This window comes from Sapajus apella, unplaced genomic scaffold, assembly GCF_009761245.1.
Source record: "Sapajus apella isolate SASKATOON/1434 unplaced genomic scaffold, GSC_monkey_1.0 scaffold189, whole genome shotgun sequence".
In the NCBI taxonomy this organism is placed as follows: Eukaryota; Metazoa; Chordata; class Mammalia; order Primates; family Cebidae; genus Sapajus; species Sapajus apella.
In genome coordinates, this window is record NW_022437129.1 from 732,168 (window position 1) to 754,968 (window position 22,801).

General features: G+C 49.9%; 1 pseudogene; it reads right to left on the reverse strand.

Annotated features, from left to right (window-relative positions):
- Nucleotides 1-4,785: 4,785 nt before the first annotated feature.
- Nucleotides 4,786-18,931, reverse strand: LOC116543558 (annotated as a pseudogene).
- Nucleotides 18,932-22,801: the final 3,870 nt, after the last annotated feature.

Here is a 22,801-nt window from a genome sequence, read left to right on the forward strand (position 1 = left end):
GGCAAGTCATTTCACCCCGGCCGTCTCTGGCCTCGTTGATCATGTGGAGCTAACATTCTACTGTCCCCTCTGGTGGTCTTGGCTCCAGCAGTTTGTGAGACAGTTGCCTCCACTCTTTTTCCCTACTACAAAACCCATGAGAACACAAACTTACCTTTCCTCCTGCCCCAACCCCAGGGTCTTAAACACAGTAAGTGCCCAATAAATGCTTGGTAAATACATGAATTATTGTCTGACCCGCCTTGCTCTTCCAGTCCAGACTTAAATGTCGCCTCCTCCAGGCAGCCTTCCCTGATTCCTCTTCTGGCTTCCCAGAATGTTTTCCAACTCCTTTAGCCTGTTCCCTGCAGCTGCCTGGCCTACTGGGTGTGGCTGCCCAGTTATCCGACCCGCTCCCTCAACCTATCTTCCCCCAGGTTTGCGCTGGGCCTGTCTGCCGCCGGCTGCCAGGAAATAAAGGGCTGGAAGGAAGGGGAGGGAGGCAGGGAGGAGGCGGCGCAGATACATCTAGAAGGCTCGGGGAGGCGGCAGGGGATTCTCGCAGGCCTGGCGGGGACTCATAGCCCCGGCAGGCCAAGATGCCAGCAGGGGCCCGGCCGGAAGGAGGCGGGGGAGGGGCGGCCGTGGAGCGGGACGGTCGCGGAGCTGCAGGGGGGCGGCGGGGGTCGCGGGGCGGCGGCCCGGTGTTTCCTGAGGCCCTGCAGGAAACGCTCCGGGCCTCTGCTGGGCGGAACCGCGGTGGGACGGGCCTGGGAGCGACCCCCGCGCTGCCCTCCCTCCCCGCGCTGCCCTCCCTCCCTCCCCGCGCTGCCCTCCCTCCCCGCGCTGCCCTGGGCTCTCCGGCGCGCGGTCTCTGCGAGCCGTCTTCCCCGTCGAGGAGGCGCCGCTCAAGCCCCATTCCACGGAGGAAGAAACCCAGCCTCAGACAGGGCCCCCGGGGGCACAGTCCCTCCGGCACAGATCTGCGGCTGCGCCAGCGCCAGCCGCTACCTCCGCGTCCCCGGCCCTTGCCCGGGCTGCGGCACCCGCAACGCCCCCCATCCCCGCCGGTGGCCGAGGCCCGGGGCCGGGCTCCCTATAGCAGGGCCAGGGCGGAGGACGTGGAGACGGGGCGGGAAGGCGAGGCGGGCCCGGTGGACCCGCACACAGCCCGCGCGGCGCGCAGCCCCCGCCCGCAGGGAGAGCAGTGCCGGCCACTGTGCCCCGGACGGTCCTCCGCTGCCTCGGCTCTCTCGAAGGCGGACGCGGCCAGGCAAGGCCCCCCGCGACACATCAGAGGCCCCACCTCACCGGGACCCTGAGACACTCATTGTTAACCAGCCGACTCGCTCCTTCCAGTGCTGACTGAGGAGTCGGAGTCCTTGTGGGCTGGATGGACTCCCTGTGCTTCAGTTCAAATCCTGCCTCACCACCTGCTGGCTGGCGCTTTTCTTTAAGCGCAGTTCCCTCTGTGTGGTGGGGACAACGGCAGAGCCTACCTCAGAAAGTTGCAGCGAGAACTAAATGCGTTCTGCTCAGCGCGGTGGCTCAGGCCTTAATCCCAGCACTTTGGGAGGCCCGAGCCTCCCAAACTCCTTGAGGCCAGGAGTTTGAGACTAGCCTAGTCAACATTATGAGACCTCTCCCCCTACTCCCTGTCTCTACAAAAAATATATATATACATACTGTATATAATTTTAAGACCGAGTCTTGCACTGTCGCCCATGCAGGAGTACAATGGTGCGATCTCAGCAATCTTCACCTCCTGGGTTCACACGATTCTCCTGCCTCAGCCTCCCGAGTAGCTGGGATTACAGGCACACACCGCCACGTCCGGCTAATTTTTTGTATTTTTAGTAGAGACGAGGTTTCACTATGTTGGCCAGACTAGTCTCGAACTCCTGACTTTGTGATTCACCCGCCTCGGCCTCCTAAAGTGTTGGGATTACAGGAGTGAGCCACGGAGCCGGGCTCTACAAAATATTTTTTAAAACGTGTTGATCAATATAAAGCGCTGTGCCTGGCACATCCTGTGCTCAATAATCTGTTATTGTGAGAAAATCGTCCTCAGGCCTCTCCCACCTGCAAACAGTCTCTGTCTTTGACATTTACCCTCCACCGTTCCTGCGCAGTCTCTCCTTTTCCCTCCCCTTCTGAATTTTAACAAATATCCCTTTTCTGTAAAGTGTTTGGCTCCAAAAAAAAAAAAAAAAGGGAAAACAGATCACAGTAGCTTTGACAAATAAGGGTTTATTTTTCCCATGAATGTGAACCTGGAGAACAGCCATTGTTGGCATTGTTTCCCCAGCTCAGCGATGGCAGGGCTGATGTCCTCTGTCATGCAGTTGGCGTTTCCCGCTTGTTTACAACGTGGCTGATCCTGCTCCTGGCGTTGCATCTGCCTCTGTATTTAATGCAGAAAGGAAAGGGAATGGTTACATTCAGGGTTAGTTGAAAGCATCTGTCACTTTTGTCAGTAATTTCCCAGACACCAGGCCACCTCCTCACCCCCCCCACACCTGCCCCCCCCGCACCTGCCCCCCCCCAAATCTAATGAGATTCCTTAGATTTCATTGGCCAAAACTTTGCCACATGATCACTCCTAGCTGCAACAAAGGCTGAGAAAGTGAGTAGTTTCTTTTTTCCAGCCTCCACAGTGGAGAGCGGCCGGGAAGTGGGAATTGGGAACAGCACATGGGGCCAGTCAGCTATTATAATAGTGTCTGCCATACCTGCCCCATCCGTCATCTTCTGGCCCCTCCACTCCCCAGGACCTGCCCTCCAGCCACCCCTGACCTCCTCCTTCATTGAGGGCCACCTGTTTCCATTTCTTTTGGGATATCAGAAGCTCACAACTCTGAGGCTGCACTTCCACAGGGTAGCAATCAGATGATGCTGAGTAGCACTGCCTTTGTTTTTGAGACAGAGTCTCACTCTATCACTCCAGCCTGCACAACAGGCTAAAGTACAGTGGTGCGAACACTGCTCACTCTAGCATCGACCCCCTGGGCTCAAGTGATCCTCCTACCTCAGCCTCTCGAGCGGTTGGGACTATGCCCAGCTAATTTTTTGTTTACTTTTTGGAGAAACAGGGTCTGTTTGTCATCCAGGCTGGTCTCAAACTCCTGGTCTCAAGTGACCCACACACCTCGGCCTCCCAAAGTGCTGAGATTACAGGTGTGAGCAGCGCACCTGGCTTTCCATAATCAGATTCTAAAACACAGATCTCATTGTGTCACTCCTCTGGCTCAAAATCACCCTTGGCTCTGCTAGAGCCCCATTTCCCTGTACTCTGTACCTTTGAACATCTCTCTCCTGCAACACTGAAACACAAAGATTCTCCTCTCCAGCCTGGCATGGTGGTTCATGCCTGTCATCCCAGCACTTTGGGAGGCTGAAGTGGGTGGATCATTTGAGGTCAGGAGTTTGAGACCAGGCTGGCCAACATGGTGAAACCCCACCTCTACTAAAAATACAAAAATTAGCCAGGCGTGGTGGTGGGTGCCTGTAATCCCAGCTACTTGGGAGGCTGAGCCAGCAGAATCACTTGAACCGGGGAGGTGGAAGTTGCAGTGAGCTGAGATCAAGCCACTGCACTCCAGCCTGGGTGGCAAAGTGAGATTCCATCTCAAAACAAAATAAACAACAACAGCAAAAAAAACCCACAAAGATTATCCTCTCCTTTCTCTCTGGCTGCTTCTAGGATCTCCTCTTTGACTATGGTGTTTTGTATTTTCACTACAATATGTCCAGGCATGAATTTCTTCCTACCTGTCCTACTTGAGATTCATTGGACCTCTAGAATCTATGGATTTGGTGGCTCTTATTAGATTTGGAAAAAAATGTCAGACTTTGTGTCTTCAAATATTGCCTTTGCCTCATTTTCTTCTCTGTCTGGAACTGCTACCTATGTCAGGCCTTCCTGTTGTGTCCTCCCTGGCTCCTAACTGCTTTTTTTCTTTGTTTTCTCTTCTCCTTCTCCTCCTCCTCCTCCTCCTCCTCCTCTTCCTACTCCTCCTCCTCCTCCTGCTGCTTCTTTGACATGCTGCTGCTGCTGCTTCTGCTCCTGTTCCTGCTCCTTCTCCTCCTCCTCTCTCCTCCCTCCTCCCCCTCCCCCTCTTCCTCCCTCCTCCCTCCTTCCTCCTCTTCCTCCGTCCTCCTTCTCCTTCAGCCTTCTCAGGTTGAATTCCTCTTTTTTCCCCCCCTATTTTCCATTTATTTTTCTTTCTGTGTTGAATTCTGGATTATTTCTTCAAATCCATCTTCCAGATCAGGAATTCTCTATTCAGCTGTGTCTAAACTGCCATTTAAACTCTCGTGAGTTTTTAAATATGTTACTATGTGTTAAATTTCTAGAAGCTTCACATTTGCTTAGTTCTTCTCATTCCTCACCCTTTGCTTATGTTGCTCTATCTTCTCCCACCTCTTTTCCTGGTGAATTCCCATACAACCCATTTGTTTCCACCCCCAGGGAGTTTTCCCTGACCTCCAGGCTGGACTGGGGCTTTCTTGGGCCCCTCAGTCCCTGGGACTCCTTTGTTGCAGCACTGTTCACCTTCAGCCATGATTGGCTGGGTTTGGATCTGCCTTGCCCATCAGACCCATGCTTCTCATAAGCAGTGGTCATATCTGCATCCTCTCTCAGGGACAAGTACAGGAGGTTTTCCATAAACCTGTACAAAATAAAAACAATTTCCATGCAATCAATTGTAAAATACCTTCAATAACTAAAAATTGAATAATGGTTAAAAAAATAACCAGATCAGCTTTTAGTACAATTTGCTTAAATTGTTCTAGAAAACACTGCTAATTTGTTGTTTCTGCAGACTGAAGTACAGAAGTGAGCAGATTGAAATTTTTTTTTTTTTGAGACAGGGTCTCACTCTGTTGCCCAGGCTGGAAAGCAGTGGTGCCATCTCAGCTCACTGAAGCCTCGGTCTCCTGGGCTCTCCTGATCCTGCCTCAGCCTTCTGAGTATCAGAGACTGTAGGCCTGGGTCACTATGCCTGACTAAAAAATATTTTTTTTTCTTTTTCTTTCTTTTTTTTTTTTTTTTTTTTTTTTTTGAGATGGAGTTTCGCTCTTGTTACCCAGACTGGAGTGCAATGGCGTGATCTCGGCTCATCGCAACCTCCGCCTCCTGGGTTCAAGCAATTCTCCTGCCCCAGCCTCCTGAGTCGCTGGGATTACAGGCACGCGCCACCATGCCCAGCTAATTTTTTGTATTTTTAGTAGAGACGGGGTTTCACCATGTTGACCAGGATGGTCTCGATCTCTTGACCTCGTGATCCACCCGCCTCGGCCTCCCAAAGTGCTGGGATTACAGGCTTGAGCCACCGCGCCCGGCCTCTTTTTTTATAAACAATTTTTTTTTCTTTTTTAGAGATGGGGTTTCACCATGTTGTCCAGGCTGGTCTCGAACTCCTGGCTTCAAGCAATCCATCCGCCTTGGCCTCCCAAAGTACTGGTATTACAGGCATGAGCTTCCTTTTTTTTTTTTTTTTTTTTTTTGAGACCGAGTCTTGCTCTGTCACCCAGGCTGGAGTGCAATGACACAATCTCGGCTCACTTCACCCTCCACCTTCCAGGTTCCAGTTCAAGCAATTCTCCTGTCTCAGCCTCCTGAATAGCTGGGATTACAGGCATTCGCCACCATGCCGAGGTAAATTTTTGTATTTTTAGTAGAGACGGGGTTTCACCATGTTGGCCAGGTTGGTCTTGAACTCCTGACTTGAGGTCTGCCAGCCTCAGCCTCTCAAAGTGCTGGGATTACAGGCATAAGCCACTGCCCCAAGCCAAAAAAAAAAAAATGTTTTTTAAGAGACAGGGTCTCACTATGTTGCCTAGGCTGCTCTCAAACTCCTAAGTTTAATTGATCCTCTGGCCTTGGCCTCCCAAAGTGCTGGGATTACATGTGTGAGCCACCGCACCCGGCCCGGATTGGTAAATTAATAAACATCATGGAAAGAATGATAGAGAGGAACTGGAGTCACTTGAATGTCACTTGGATTCCACTTGTCATAAATCACTCCTCTTTTTTCTACCTCTTGGAAAACATCTTTCTTTGGAACAGAAAATGTTAGTGTCGGCAGCCCTGATCCTCCATATGGGATGAAGTAATGGTATTCACAATTGGCTTCTTAGATTCTGCTTTGTTTTTGCCATAGCAATGCTAGACCAGGTATTCCAGATAACTAGTTAGCAAAATAGAATTTCTCCATAATGCTTTCATCGCTGCCTGTCTAAAGATCTCTAAACCAGCGTGTAAGGAACAGACCCACAAAATGGGAGGATTTGAAATTTGGAATCCACTGATCCCATGGATTAACTGTAGTTAGTTGTCCATCTCAAATCTGGTGCTGAGCTCACAGCTAAACCACCCCACCGGCACAGCCTTAATTATATGGGCATGCTTTTCATGGACAAAGCACCTGCAAGACCTCCTGCTACTGCATTTAAATAGTGTGGGAATGCCAGCAGGCAAAATCAACTCTTCAGTCATGTAAGTGAAGTTCGGTATTTCCAACTACATGCCAGATCAAAGCCAGCAAAACGTCCCTTTGCTTGTCCAGCTTTTGTGATAGCAGGGGTACTGGAGCTGTCCACTCTAACAATGCAGCGCATTGAACAGGATTGCTGTAATCAAGTCTCCTCCCTTCAAGCTTGTGGGATATCCTTATTTCTTTCTTTCTTTTCTGAGATAGAGTCTTGCTCTGTCACCAGGCTGGAGTGCAGTGGCACGATCTTAACTCACTGCGGTCTCCACCTCCTGGGTTCAAGCCATTTTTGTGCCCCAGCCTCCTGAGTAGCTGGGATTACAGACACATACCACCACATCCCAGCTAATTTTTTGTGTTTTTCATAAAGACAGGGTTTCACCATGTTGAAGACCTGACCTCAAGTGATCTGCCCACCTTGGCCTTGCAAAGTGCTGCAAATACAGGTGTGAGCTGCCACACCCATCTGATATATTTTATTCTTTTTTTTTTTTTTTTGAGACGGAGTCTTGCTCTGTTGCCCAGCCTATAGTGCAATGGAGCAATCTTGGCTCACTGCAACCTCTGCCTCCCAGGTTCAAGCAATCCTCTTGCCTCAGCCTCCCGAGTAGCGGGCGCCTGCCACCACGCCTGGCTAATTTTTGCATTTTTAGTAGAGGCAGGGTTTCACCATGTTGGCCAGGGTGGTCTTGAACTCCTGACCTCAGGTAATCCACCCACCTTAGCCTCTTAAAGTGCTGGAATTTTAGGCCTGAGCCACCACGCCTGGCCAATATCCTTTATTCTTAAGATTTCTTCCCTGCTCTTGGCTTTATAATCCCCACTTTCCTCAGTGTTAACTGTGGAACTGTAGCTGTGACCGATAGTATAATCAAAAGAGAAGCCTTTGGCTTCTAGAATAATTTTATGCCATTTGGTATAGGCTTAAAAAATAACTGGACTGCTGATTTGCAGTAGCATTGAAGGTCTCTTAAAAAAATAAATAAATAACTGGACTGGCCGGGCACGGTGGCTCACGCCTGTAATCCCAACACTTTGGGAGGCTGAGGTGAGTGGATCACCTGAGGTCAGGAGTTCAAGATCATCCTCATCCTGACCAACTTGGTGAACGCTCTTCTCTATGAAAAATACAAAATTAGCCAGGCGTGGTGGTGCATGCCTGTAATCCCAGCTACTCAGGAGGATGAGGCAGGAGAATCTCTTGAACCCAGGAGGCAGAGGTTGCAATGACCTGAGATCATGCCATTGCACTCCAGCCTAGGCGACAGAGCAAGACTCGGTCTCAAAAATAAATAAATAAATAACTGGGCCAGGCACAGTGGCTCATATCTGTAATCCTAGCAATTTGGGAGGCTGAAGAGGGGAAATCACTTAAGGCCAAGGAGTTTGAGACCAGCCTGTGAAACATGGCAAGACCCCATCTCTACAAAAAAATATAAAAATTAGTCTGGTGTGGTGGTGTGTGCCTATAGTCCCAGCTACCCGGGAGGCTAAGACGGGAGGATCACCTGAGCTGGGAAGTGGAGGCTGCAGTGGGCTGTGGTTATGCCACTGCACTCCAGCCTGGACAACAGAGTGAGACCGTGGATAACAGGAGGAGATGCAGATTAACAGTCAGCACATTAGCTGGGGCTGTTCTTCCTCCTTGGCTTCTACAGCCCTTCCCTAGGCCTACAATACCCATCAACCCAAGGACGCTGCCCGGCTACAGGACCACAGGCTCCCAATCTGGCCCACTCAACTAGCTCTTCTTCAAGATCTGTTTTAACCATTTTTGGTTGAAGGCCAAGAGAATTTTCCAGGAAGGAGATGGCATTTTCCTCCTTATTCGCTATAGATAAATCAACTGGAGGCAGATCTTGCATTTTGGCAACATAAAAATACCCTCTAGCTGGGCGCAGTGGCTCACGCCTGTAATCCAAGCACTTTGGGAGACTGAGGTGGAAGGACCACTTGAGGCCAGGAGTTTGAGAGCAGCCCGGGTAACAAAGTGAGACCCCCTCTCTTTGAAAAAATCAAAAAATTAGCTGGGCATCGTAGTGCAAGCCTGTGATCCCAGCTACTCAGGAGGCTGAGGTGGGAGAATCCCTTGAGCCCAGGAGTTCCAGGCTGCAGTGAGCCAAGATCACACCACAGCAGGCAGCCTGGGTGACAGAGTGAGCCCTGTCTTAAAGACATTAAAAATTAAAAACAAAACAAAACAAGAAAACCTCCCTGAAGTGCCTTAGCTAATGTTTCTGACCCAGGTGGAGAGTGTCCCTGTCATTTCGCGTCGGCGTTTGAGTTCAGCCACCACGGTCTGCATTGCGTCAGCTGACACACTTTCTCAGCTAGAATTCCGATGTGGTCCTCAGCTCCCAGAACCCCTCAAGAAACTTCTCCAGCATTCTTTACAAATGTATAGGCTAGATCAAAAGCCAGTGCCTCCACTCAGGGTTCCCCCAAGTAACTCTGCTCTTCAGACTCAGGTAAACAAACATTTTCTTCCATGTACTTGCTTTTAACTTCATTAATTCACTTCCCCGTCTGTAAATTCATTTCCAAATTCACTCATTTATTCACTCGACACATCTTTTCTTTTCTTTTTTTTAGACGGAGTTTTACTCCTGTTGCCCAGGCTGGAGTGCAGTGGCGCGATCTCAGCTCACCACAACCTCTGCCTCGCGGGTTCAAGCGAGTCTCCTGCCTCAGCCTCCTGAGTAGTTGGGATTACAAGCATATGCCACCATGCCCAGCTATTTTTTTTTTTTTTGTATTTTTAGTAGAGATGGGGTTGCCTGCTTCAGCCTCACAAAGTGCTGGGATTACAGGCGTGAGCCACCGCACCCAGCCTTGATACATCTTTTCTAAGCATAACATAGGTTGATGCCAGCAGATGTGGGATGAATTATTGAGTGACTGAGGCAATCTGCGGTGAGAAAGTCTAACAGCCAGGAAGGTTTCAAGTTGGGGTGGCCCTGTAGCAGGGTCTGGAAGGAGAAAAGCTGGGGAGAAAATTATGCTGAGATCCCACAGTGATGTGAAGAGAGCCCCAGGGGAAGATTGCCAGCCTATGGGACTTCGCTGCTGCCCAGCATATGAGTAGTGCATCTTCTTCCTCTCCTTGCCGTGGCTGTCAGGAAGCTCAGAGTTCAGCTTGGTGCAAAGATAGCAACTGTTGTTTGCCAGAGATTTTGTATTAATCTTTGTTTTGTCACCCCAAATCTTTGACCTTTACATTATCTGTGTCTTGTATGGAAAACTTGAAATTGATGGAGTAAAATTAATAATAATAATAAAGACCTGATTCTCAGTAAGTGATGGATTCAGGACATAAATGCAGCTCAGAGTCCAAGAGTCGTGGAGTGATATCAGGTTTGTGTTAGCTATCACTGCAATAATGCCACATAACAAACAACCCCAAAACTCAGTGGCTTAGAGCAATCATTTAATTCCCCCCCTGCATCTGCAGGTTAGTCGAGGGTCAGCTGGTCTTGGCTGGGCGGCTTTGCCTCAGGCAAGGCTGGGATGCATGCCCTAGGCTGAGCTCTGGCGATCCCGCATGTCTCTTGGTGGGGTGAGGCTGAAGGGCCAGCAGCCGTGCAGGGGGACGATCTTCTCAAAGAAGAAGCACAAGAAAACAGCTCCACTGTGGAAGCGCACCTCGAGCCTTTGGTCTTGTTATATCCATTGCCATCCCATTGACCAAAGCAAGTTACATGGCTGAGCCCAGAGTCCAGAGACAGGGAGTGCACTCTGCCCACCTGGAGGCCGTGGCCAGGGTGAGGGACCAGTGGTCAATGGCACATGGCATTTGCATCGTCCAGTCTGGTTCTCACCCCTGTTTCTCAGATGGGCACCCAGCGTGGATCAGCGTGGGACCAGGCAGGGCATCCTGACTTCCCATTCCCTTTTCACAGACCCGGGGCAGGATCTCCCATCACCTGGCCAGTCGCCCTGGGGTGGCACCAACTCTGGAAACTGCAGTTGCAGATGGAAGAATCTGGACTTCAGAATCACAAAGACCTGGGTTCTCTCTGTGCTCCCCAAGGCCAGCAGTGAGTCCAAAAGCAAGTCCTGCACTACAAAGGAGGAAACTGAGGCTCACAGAGTACCCTCTCTTCATTAAAGGACCCCTCTCAGCCTCAGTTTTCTCCTTTGTAGTGCGGGACTGATAATAATACCAACCTGAGAAAACCAATAGGAGGATTCAATTCACCCAGTCTTGGAGGCCAGGTTTAGTGACACATAGGAAGTGTTCCATCAAAAGTGGCCGTTTGGCCTGGCGCGGTGGCTCACACCTGTCATCCCAGCACTTTGGGAGGCTGAGGCGGATGGATCACCTGAGGTCAGGAGTCGGAGACCAGCCCGGCCAACATGGTGAAACCCTGTCTCTACTAAGAAATACAAAAAAATTAGTGGGGCGTGGTGGCACATGCCTGTAATCCTAGCTACTCAGGAGGCTGAGACAGGAGAATCACTTGAACCCAGGAGGCAGAGGTTGCAGTGAGTTGAGATCGTGCCACTGCCCTCCAGCCTGGGCATCAAGAGCAAGACTCCATCTCAAAAAAAAAAAAAAAAGCCCAGCGCAGTGGCTCACACCTCTAATCCCAGCACTTTGGGAGGCCAAGGCAGGCGTATCATGAGGTCAGGAAATCGAGACCATCCCAGCTAACACGGTGAAACCCCGTCTCCACTAAAAATACAAAAAATTAGCTGGGCATGGTGGTGCGCACCTGTAGTGCCAGCTACTTGGGAGGCTGAGGATGGAGAATCACTTGAACACGGGAGGCGGAGGTTGCAGTGAGCCGAGATCGCACCACTGCACTCCAGCCTGGGCAACAGAGCAAGACTCTGTCTCAAAAAAAAAAAAAAGAAAGCAGCCATTCTGGCTGGTCATGGCAGTGGCTCAGGCCAGTAATCCCAGCACTTCAGGAGGACAAGGTGAGTGGATCACGAGCTTAGGAGTTCAAGACCATGGTAACATGTTGAAACCCCTGGCTAGTTTTTTACAAAATAAAAAACTAGCCAGGCATGGTAGAGTGCACCTGTAGTCACAGCTACTTCGGAGGCTGAAGTGGGAGGATCACTTGAGCCCAGGAAGTCAAGGCTGCAATGAGCTACCATGGCACCACTGCACTCTAGCCTGGGTGACAGAGGGAGACCCTGTCTCAAAAAATAAACAGCCAGGCGCTATGGCTCAGGCCTGTAATCCTAGCACTTTGGGAGGCTGAGGTGGGTGGATCACTTGAGGTCAGGACTTTGCAACCAACCTGGCCAACGTGGTGAAACCCTGTCTCTACCAAAAAGATACAAAAAAAAAATTAGCCAACCATGGTGGCGGGTGCCTGTGATCCCAGCTACTCAGGAGGCTGAGGCTGGAGAATCACTTGAACCCTGGGGGCAGAGGTTGCAGTGAGCCAAGTTTGTGCCACGCATTCCAGACTGGGCGACAGAGCAAGACTCTGTTCCAAAACAAAAAATTAAAAAAAAGAAAAATTGGCATTCATATTCTTATCACTCCTAGTATTACCTCGTGTGGGCCTCATGCTGTGAAGCAATCAGGGGGCAGATTATGACCCTTATTTGACAGATGAGCAGACAGAGGTTCAGAGAAGGTGACACAAGTGCCTTAATGGCCTCAGGCTCTGAAACCAAACCCTGCAGGCTGGTGGGCTCACTGCCTCCACCTCTGACAGGGAGGTGATGGGCTTCGGGGAAACAGGGCCTCCTGGGAACTTAGTCCCCCATCTGGCTGAACGGAGGACCAACCGCTAGAGGGATTTGCAGCCTCATGGGTGCCAAACAAAGGCATTCCTAAGGCCAGGCTTCTGGGCATTGTGGCACAGGGAGAGGGAAGAGGAGTCCTTGGAGGCAGAGAGGTGCCCCAGGTCCCTTGGCTTCCAAGTGGGCCCTAGGTTGTCCTCACCCTGGCCAGTGGCATTGGGGGGGACAGGTGACTCCATCTGAGCTTCGATACTCGCGGCCTTGGGGCACTGCAGAAGGGCTCAGCTGCCATCCCGTGATGAGCTCTGTTGACCAGGAGCTGAGTTTCCATGCCTGGAAGGACAGGGAACCCATGGAGAGCCCACGGGACCAAGCAGCCAAGTGCTTTTCCTGTATTGCTTCATTGAATCCTCACAACTGCCTTATAAAAGAGGTGTTACTATTATCCCCGTTCCACAGAAGGGGAAACTGAGGCACAAAGCAGCAAGGTCATGTGCCTGGAATCACACAGCAGAAAGTGGCACAGCTGGGACGACGACGATGATGATGATGATGATGATTGAGATGGAGCCTCTCTCTGTCGCCAGGCTGGAGTGCAATGGCGCGATCTCGGCTCGCTGCAACCTCCGCCTCCTGGGTTCAAGCGATTCTCCTGCTTCAGCCTCCTGAGTAGCTGGGACTACAAGCATGCACTACCACGCTCAGTTAATTTTTGTATTTTTAGTAGAGATAGGGTTTCACCATGTTGGCCAGGATGGTATCGATGTCTTGACCTCGTGATCCACCCGCCTTGGCCTCCCAAAGTGTTGGGATTACAGGCGTGAGCCACCTCGCCCAGCTGACAGCTGGGATTTTAACCCATGCCTGCTATGCTGGGGCCAGCACCCTGGCAGCCAGGCACCATCCCTCAACCCAGGCTGACTGCCCACACCCAGCTAGATTCCAGAGCTTGGCGGTCCCCAGGCTGAAAAGAGGCCCCTCCCTGGACCCTCCAGGTCCCTCTGCTTGGGATGACACAGGCAGCCACATAGGTCTCTGTGAGTGGAGGTAAGGTCTTAGGTCTCTTTATCCTTGGCATTCGGTGGGGGCACTAAAGTGACCTCAGGGATGCGGAGGTACAGGAACCAGATTGCCCTTTCCCAGCTGTGTGGCTCTAGCAAGTCACCTCCCCTCCCTGAGTCTGTTTCCTCACCTATAAAAAGGGATCAGTAAGCTGGGTGCAGTAGCTCATGCCTGTAATCCCAGCACTTTGGGAGGCTGAGGTGGGCAGATCACCTGAGGTCAGGAGTTTGAGACCAGCCTGACCAACATGAAGAAACCCCATCTCTACTAAAAATACAAAATTAGCTGGGCATGCTGGTGCATGCCTATAACCCCAGCTACTCGGGAGGCTGAGGCAGGAGAATTTCTTGAACCTGGGAGGTGGAGGTTGCAGTGAGCATTTCAGGCTGGGAAACAAGAGCAAAACTGCATCTAAAAAAAAAAGATGGGTAAATGTCTCTTACTAATGGGATTGTGGGGGATTAAATGATTTGATAAATAAATGAATCATTAGGAAAGTTCCTGGAATATAGAAACACAAGAAGAGGCAGAGGAGGAGGGGACAATATTACTATTGATGATTGTTATTAACAATATTATCCTTGGAAGCTTTCGCAGCAGGAAGTAGAAGAGATATTTTGCTGGGAAGGAAGACCCTAATCCTTCCTGCGGACCTGGGACCCAGCACTTTGCAGGTAGCTGGAAGGGGCCTCAGACCATCTCTGGAAACTCCATTCTACAGGTGATGAGACTGAGGCCTGGGAGGGACACCGCCGGGTCCAGGACACTCATTAGAGCGGGCAGTCTGCCTGGTCCCACCTGGCCCCCTGCCCTCCTTCCATCTACCCAGTCCCCATCCACCAGTCCCAATCCACCCAGTATCCATCTACCCAGTCCCCATCCACCCAGTCCCAATCTACCCAGTCCCCATCCACCCAGTATTCATCCATCCAGTACCCATTACCAGTCCCCATTCACCCAGTCCCCATCCACAGTCCCCATTCACCCAGTATCCATCTACCCAGTCCCCATTCACCCAGTCCCTATTCATCCAGTCCATATCCACCCAGTCCCCATCCACCAGTCCCAATCCACCCAGTCCCTATCCACTCACTACCCATCCACCCAGTCTCCAACCACTCAGTCCCCAATCACTCAGTACCCATCTACCCAGTACGAATCTATTCAGTACCCATCCACCCAATCCCCATTCACTCGGTACCCATCCACCCAGTCCCCATCCATCCTCACCCAGCCCTGGTCTCCATTCTCTCAGACTGAGGTCACCTCAGCTTCTCTGCACTGCAGTGGCCAATGCAGGCAGTCCCCCCAACTCCCCCAGCTTGACCTCTGACCTTCCAAGGCTCCAGGTTCCAACTCCAGCAGGTTAACAGTGCTGGTAACTCTGTATCAATGAGGTACTGAGTGGATTTGGGCAGTGGGCTGTGTGGGCCCTTGAAAGATCCCTGGGAAAGAATGAACCCCATAGTCCAGAGCCCTTTGCACAGCACTCAGAGCAGGGTGGAGAAACATGTGGGGAGGAAGGTGGGCAGGTCCCCCTGCGGGAGACATCAACGTCCCCCACCCATGTCCTGTTCTGAGGCTGGGAAGGAGCCTGACCTACCCCTCCTCCTCCAGGGAGCCTTTTCTGGCCGACCAGGAGCTAGCTCTGTGCAAAGACTCCAGCCCAGGGCTGTGAGCAAGGGAGACCATGGGTGGGCCCCACCCCTTCTGGGTCTCTTGTTGCCTTCCTAAATGAGGACAGGTGGCAGCAGCACTCAGGAAAGGCTCAATGCTGATGCACCTGGGAAGTGCTGTGCTGCATGGCCCCAGCGGCTGGACAGGCCTGTGGGAGGCCGCTCAGCTCCTTCTTCCCACCTTGGCCTCCCAAGGTGCTGGGACACCATGCCTGGGCCTAATCAAGTTTCAGCAGGAGCACCTTCGTTCACCCCTCCATCTTGCCTGAAGACTCCCAGGGGCTATGCAGGTGTCCCGGCCCGACCATTGTCCACTGACCAAGATGCATACTGAAAAGATCCAGAGTTGGCTCTGGGCCTTCGCACATGCTGTTCCCTCCACCTGGAACACACTTTGCTTTCTCAAACTACACCTCCCATTTATTTTTCATGATACAATCAAAGAATACACTCCTGGGAAACCTGCCTTCATCCAGCTGGTAAAGGTTCTCCTGCAGCCTCCCACAGCCCCCCTGCCTCAGTCTCCTCATCCTGTTGCCTCCACCCCCACCCGCCTCTCCCTCTTCCCAGGATTCTGCCCCACCGGAGTCTCCTTGCGCCCGGACACATGTAGGCAGTGCCCTCTGCTGGCGACTCTCAGCTAGCAGGGCAGCCTCCGCCCGCCTGGGTCTCAGCTCTGCCCCAGGCTGAGGTCAAAATGAGGCTAGAATGAGCCCTGGGGGTCCAAATGAGGCTAGAATCCCGGGAAGAGTCCCCTGGAAAGGAGCCTCTGTCTCAGAGCCACAGACCCTGCTCATATCCCTGTCCTGCCTTCTCATTTTCATGTGGTTTCGAGCAAATCATCTTCCTTCTCTGAGACTCAGTTTCCCCTTCCACAAAATGTATCCATTTATTCCACAACTCTTTCCTGAGTACTTACCGTGGGCTAGATACTGAGCTGGGCACCGGGGATACAGCAGGGACCAGGATGAGGAAAGTCACCGGCTCAGGAAGCTGACGCAGAGGGGACAGGCAGTAAACAATAAACACAGCGTGGAATGTCAGTTCTCTAAGCACAGGGTGAGTGCTTAAAGAAGCGAAGCCGGGGCCGGGAGTGGTGGCTCACGCCTGTAATCCCAGCACTTTGGGAGGCCGAGGAGGGCAGATTATGAGGTCAGGAGATACACACCATCCCGGCTAATACAGTGAAACCCCATCTCTACTAAAAATACAAAATATTAGCTGGGCATGGTGGCTGTGCCTGTAGTCCCAGCCACTCGAGGAGGCTGAGGCAAGAGAATTGCTTGAACCTGGGAGGTGGAGGTTGCAGTGAGCCGAGATCGTGCCACTGCACTCCAGCCTGGTGACAGAGCAGGACTCCATCTCAAAAAATAAATAAAAAGATATTTTAGAGGGTTATTGGTGAGAAGTGAGGTAGTACATCTAGGACATGTATCATATTCAGTAAGTGCTTAATTAATGTTAGCTGTGACTATTACCTTCCTGTTTACTTTCCTCTACGGTGAGAGGAAATGCGAGTGAATAATTGGAATAATGGTCATTATTAAAGTGAGCAGTTACAGAGCTCTTCTTGTCTTGGTTAGAGTTCGCCTAAGAAAGATCCTAGACAAGACTTTGGCTACTGGGAGTTTCTCTGGGCGATGACCCTGGGAAGCACCAGCAGGGGTGTGCGGAAGTGAGAGGAAGGCCAAAGCCAGGAAGGAGCAAGTCACCACTGCAGGTGGCAGAGGCTCAGTGCCCCTGGGTCAGCATGGCTCAGAAGTGTCCCAAGGAGGGCTGGAGACGCTGGCACTTGTCCTCATTGTTCCTTTGCCCTTTGCCCGAGCTGAGCATTCTCTTCAAGCCAGATAAAGTCTGTAGGGTTGCTGAGTATATCAAATAAAAATACAGGACTCCCAGTTAAATTCTAAAACAATAAATGATATATATTTTTAATATGAGAATGTCCCATGTTAATTGGAACACACTTATACTAAATAATTTTTCACTATTTTTCCAAAATTCAATTTTAACTGGGCATCCCGTGTTTTTGCAGTGGGAAGCCATAGGCATGGATTGGAAGTATGTGGCTGGCAGTTGCTGCTGGCTGCCAGCTAGAAGCTTAGCTGGGGTTGTTAGCCCAGGGCCTCAGTTCTCTGCATGGGTCTTTCTATGTTGCTTCTTGGGCTTCCTCACAATATGGTGGCTCATTTCCAGAAGGAGAATCCCAAATGATAGCAATCAGAAGCTGCTAGTCCTCTTGAGGTCTTAACTTGGAAGTCCCAGAACATTGCTTCTGGTGCATTCTAGGGGTGGTGCATTCTAGTAGTAAAAACAGCCAAGGGGCCAAGCCAGATGCAAGGGTCAGGGGAATAGGCTTCACCTCTGGATGTGGGGGTGGCAGACTATGCAGGGCAGGGAGACATTCTTGGTGGCCACTCAGTAGATAATCCACTACAGTGAGGAGGCAATTTCCTTCTTAATTTGCTTTCAGTCTGTTGATTATGCCAGGTAAAATCTCTGCACAGTGTTGGCACACGGTTTTTCCAATTATGGGGTGTGACCACTTAGTGAGCTGTAATACTGAATCCAAACTAGTTTTTTTAACCTCTTTTTAATTTGCAAATTAAATCTGAACATGTACAAACGTGAAAAGTATGAGCCCCCACTACCACCACTCAGCCTCGACCCGGACCTGTTTTTATGCTTATGGCCTCTACTCACCTGTGAGTGCTTTAATGTGCTTTTAAAAATAAAACGAAACAGATGGAATAACATAGAAAATATCAGAAAAGAAGGAATGTTATTTTGTGAAAATTTGTGTCTACTGAGTGGGAATATGAAACATGTTTGCAAAACTGTCCTCATACTTTGCTAAAACTCGGTTTTAATTTAGTAACATTGTTTTGTTTTTATCCTATTCATTTTCATTATTATTATCTATGAAAGTGACACAAATTATCCATTTAAGGGTAGTAATAGATAAGGTCCCCTTTAAGTACATGTACTGACCAGGTGTTGTGGCTCATGCCTATAATCCCAGCAACTTTAAGAGGCTGAGGCAGGAGGATGGCTTGACCCCAGAAATTTAAGACCAGCCTCGACAACAAAGCAAGACCCGTCTCTGCAAAAAATGCAGTAGTTAGCTGGGCGTGGTGGCACTCGCTGGGAGGCTGAGGTGGGAGGGTCACTTGAGCCCAGAAGGTGGAGGTTGCAGTGAGCCGAGATTGCACCACTGCACTCCTGCCTGGGAGACAGAGCGAGACCTTGTCTTAACAAACAAACAAACAAACACACAACCCCCTCATCTATTTACAGAACAATTTTAAGCTTTATTAGGTGGTTATAGTTGAGGGAGGGTGTGGTGAAAACACAAGAGTGGTCTCGTGGTGGCTCACGCCTGTAATCCCAGCACTTCGGGAGGCTGAGGTGGGCAGATCACAAGGTCAGGAGTTCAAGAGCAGCCTGACCAGCATGATGCAACCCCGTCTCTACTAAAAAAAATACCAAAAAAAAAAAAAAAAAAAAAAAAAATTGGCTAGATGCAGGCATGGTGGCGAGTGCCTGTAATCCCAGCTACTCAGGAGGCTGAGGCAAGAGAATCACTTGAACCCGGGAAGCGGAGGTTGCAGTGAGCTGAGATCGAGCCACTGCACTCCAGCCTGGGCGACGCACAAAGACTTTAAAAAAAAAAAAAAAGAAAGAAAGAAAGAAAAAAAAAGAGAAAAAGAAAAACTGGCCTCACCCCAGTCCCACCGCAGTCTGCAGAGCGGCTGTCTGTCCCGGCTCCAGGCCAGTCTGCGGCAGATCCCGTCATTTCTGCCTCAGTCTCTGCGTCTGTGGGTACCGATGCGTGGGTAGGTCATTCTCTCTCAATTGCGTTCCATGTCTGTGTGGCCTGGGCACTCAGGGCTGTGGAGTGGCCCTGCCAGGCCCTCCTTAGCACAGCCCCCGGGGACCCCTTACTCCCTTCTGGGACCGGAAGGCGACCTGTAGTTCTGGGAGCCGCCGCAAGGGGGCAGAGGCAGCCATAGGATGAGGCGCTGCCCAGTGGGGCTACCTGGGGATGCGACTAAGAAACCCAGGAGCCCTGGGAGGAACCACACTCCTGGCGCCCCCGATGCAGGTTTGAATCCGAGCTCCTCCATTGCTAGGCTAAGGCTCTTAATATGGCCACCAGTAAAATGGGTTACTGTAAAGATTAAATAATGTGAATATAAGGTACCTCGTTTGTGAATCTATTTTTCCCCAGACTGGTTGGGAAACTGTGGCCCTCCCACAGAGGCTGGGGCCATTTAATAAGCCAGACAATTTAAGGAATTTTTATTTCTCTAAGTGCCTAGTACTGAGAGCGGTGAGTAAGGGAATGACATGATTAGAAAATGAAATAGAAGGAAGAGGAGGAGGGGGAGTGGAAGAGGAGGGGGAAGAGGAAAAAGAATATGAAAAAATGCACCTGAAAAAAAAATCCAGGGCCAGACGTGGTGGCTCACACCTGTAATTCCAGCACTTCCGGGTGCTGAAGTGGAAAGATTACTTGAAGCCAGCAGCCTGTGCAACACAGCGAAATCCTAAATAAATAAGTCACGCATGGTGGAGAGTTCCTACGGTCTCAACTACTTGGGAGGCTGAGGTGGGAGGATCACTTGAGCCCAGGAGTTTGAGGCTGCAGTCGGCAGTGATCACGCCACTGCACTTCAGCCTGGGTGACAGAGCAAGACCCTGTCTCAACAACCAACCAACCAACCTACCTATAATCCTACCCCTCATAACAACAACATTGGGTTTTCGGGTTTTCATACATGGATTTGTGGTCTTTTTCTCACAACAAACTCATACATCCAAATATAAATTCACGAATATTTGCCCACAAACTCAAAGGTGCAAGAAATGTCACATTACTTCATTAAATTTTTTAAAAATTTAGGCCGGGCGCAGTGGCTCACGCCTATAATCCTAACACTTTGGGAGGCCGAGGTGGGTGGATCACCTGAGGTCAGGAGTTCAAGACCAGCCTGGTCAATATGGTGAAACCCCGTCTTTTAAAATAAAAATAATAATAATTAAAAATTTTAAAGCACTTGTTTTATAAACACACTCAACAGTAAAAAATCCAAGCTACTTAGAAAGTATACTGAAACCCCATCTTAAAAAAAAAAAAAAGTATGCTGAAAAAAAGCAATAAATCTCCCACTATCTGTGGGGTTTTATATTTCATGAATATCATTATAGAGTTCTCTCCACACAGCCTCAATCTATCTTTATAGGGTGAACGAACAGATGTACAGGTAAGTCTTTTGGGTTTTTTTTGAGACAGGGTCTGGCTCTGTTACCCAGCCTGGGAAGTAGGGGTACTATCCCGGCTCACTGCAACCTCCGCCTCCTGGGCTCAAGCCATCCTCCCACCTCAGCCTCCCAAGTAACTGGGACTACAGACGCAAGCTACCATGCCTGGCTAATTGTTTTGTATTTTTTGTAGAGACAGGATTTCACCCTGTTGCCTAAGCAGGTGTTGAACTCCTGAGCACAAGGGATCTGCTCAGCTTGGCCTCCCAAAGTGCTAGGATTATAGGCGTGAACCACCATTCCTGCCGACAGGTAAGATTTTTTTAAGACTGGGATCATAATCCATGTTATTCTGTTTGTGTGTATACAGCCAGTGACTTGTCATTATGTATGTATGCCTGTGTGTGTTAAAAAAAAAATCAATTAGTAGCGACAGGGCTTGGTGGTTCACGCCTGTAATCCCAGCACTTTGGGAGGCTGAGGTGGGTGGATCACCTGAGGTCAGAAGTTTGAGACCAGCCTGGACAACATGGTGAAACCCCATCTCTACTAAAAATACAAAAATTAGCTGGGTGTGGTGGCGGGCACCTGTAATCCCAGTTACTCAGGAGGCTGAGGCAGGAGAATCACTTGAATCCAGAAGGCGGAGATTCAGTGAGCCGAGATCGCGGCACTGCACACTCCAGCTGGGGCACAGAGCGAGACTCTGCCTTAAAAAAAAAAAAAAAAAAAAAAAAAAAAATTAGTAGACTTTTCTGGGAGGAGCAGTTTTAGGTTTACAGAAAAATTGAGCACAAAAACAGAATCACCATACATCCCCTCTGTCACCCCTACACTCATTTCCCTATTGGTAACGTTTTGCATTATAGTGTGATACTTCTGTTACAACTGATGAGCCAATATTCATATGAAATTAAATAAGGTCTGTAGCTCACATTTTGGCTCATTCTTGGTGTTGCACATTCTGTGGGCTTGGACAAATGTCTAATACCGTATCCACCATTGTCATATCATACAGAGGAGTTTCATGGCCCTGAAAGTCCCTGTGCTCTGCCTGTTCATCCCTCCTTCCCCCAACCCCTGCCAAACACTGAGCCCTTTACTGTCTTCATAGTTTTGCTTTTCCAGAATGTCGTATATTTGCAATCAGACAGTACATGTCCTTTTCAGATTGGCTTCTGTTTCTTAGTAATATGCATTTAAGGTTCTACATTCTTTCATGTTTTTTCATGGCTTGATGCTTTTTTTTTTTTTTTTTTTTGAGCTGGAGTTGCCCAGGCCAAAGTGCAACGGTGCAATCTTGGCTCACTGCAGCCTCCGCCTCCTGGGTTCCAGAGATTCTCCTGCCTCAGCCTCCTGAGTAGCTGGGACTACAGGTGTGCGCCACCACGCCTGTCTAATTAAAAAAAAATTTTAGTAGATATGGGGTTTCACCATATTGGCCAGGCTGGTCTCGAACTCTTGACCTTGTGATCTGCCCAACCTCAGCCTCCACAGTGCTGGGATTACAGGAGTGAGCCACCGCGCCCGACCGGCTGCTCATTTCTTTTTAGCACTGAATAATATCTAACTGTCTGCATGTACTACAGTATATTTATCCATTCATCTATGTAGGACTTTTTTTTTTTTTTTTTTTTTGAGATGGAGTCTCACTCTGTCTTCCAGGCTGAAGTGCAGTGGCACGATCTCAGCTCACTGTTACCTCCGCCTCCCAGGTTCAAGCAATTCTCCTACCTTGGCCTCCTAAGTAATTGGGATTACAGGTGTGAGCCACCAGACCCAGTTAATTTTTATATTTTTAGTAGAGCTGGGGTTTTGCCATGTTGGCCAGGCTGGTCTTGAACTCCTGACCTCAGGAGATCCGCCTGCCTCAGCCTCCCAAAGTGAAGACATATTTTTCATTAATTTAATTTGTTTTTTTTTTTTTTTTGAGACGGGTTCTCCCTCTGTGGCCCAGGCTGGATTGCAGTGGTGTGATCTTGGCTCGCTGCAGCCTCTGACTCCCAGGTTCAAGCAATTCTCCTGCCTCAGCCTCCTGAGTAGTTGGGACTCCAGGTGCATGCTGCCACGCCTGGCTAATTTTTGTATTTTTAGTAAAGATGGAGTTTTACACCATGTTGACCAGGATGATCTTGATCCCCTAACCTCATGATCCACCCATCTCGGTCTCTCTCCCAAAGTTCTGGGATTACAGGCATGAGCCACTGCACTTGGCCTATTTTTTTTTTAAGGTTTTTTTTTTTTTTTTTTTTTTTTTTTTGAGAAGGTGTCTCACTCTTGTCGACCAGGCTGGAGTGCAATGGTGCAATCTCTGTTCACTGCAACCTCTGCCTCCTGGGTTCAAGCGATTCTCCTGCCTCAGTCTTCTGATTAGCTGGAATTACAGGCACCTGCCACCATGCCCGGCTAATTTTTTGTATTTTTAGTGGAGACGGGATTTCGTCATGTTGGCCAGGCTGGTCTCGAATGCCCGACCTCAGGTGATCCACCTACCTTGGCCACCCAAAGTGCTGGCATTATGGGCATGAGCCACTGCACGCAGCCCTAAAAGTTTTTATAGAGATGGGTTCCCCCTCTGTTGCTCAGGCTGCTCTCAAACTCCTGATCTCAAGTGAC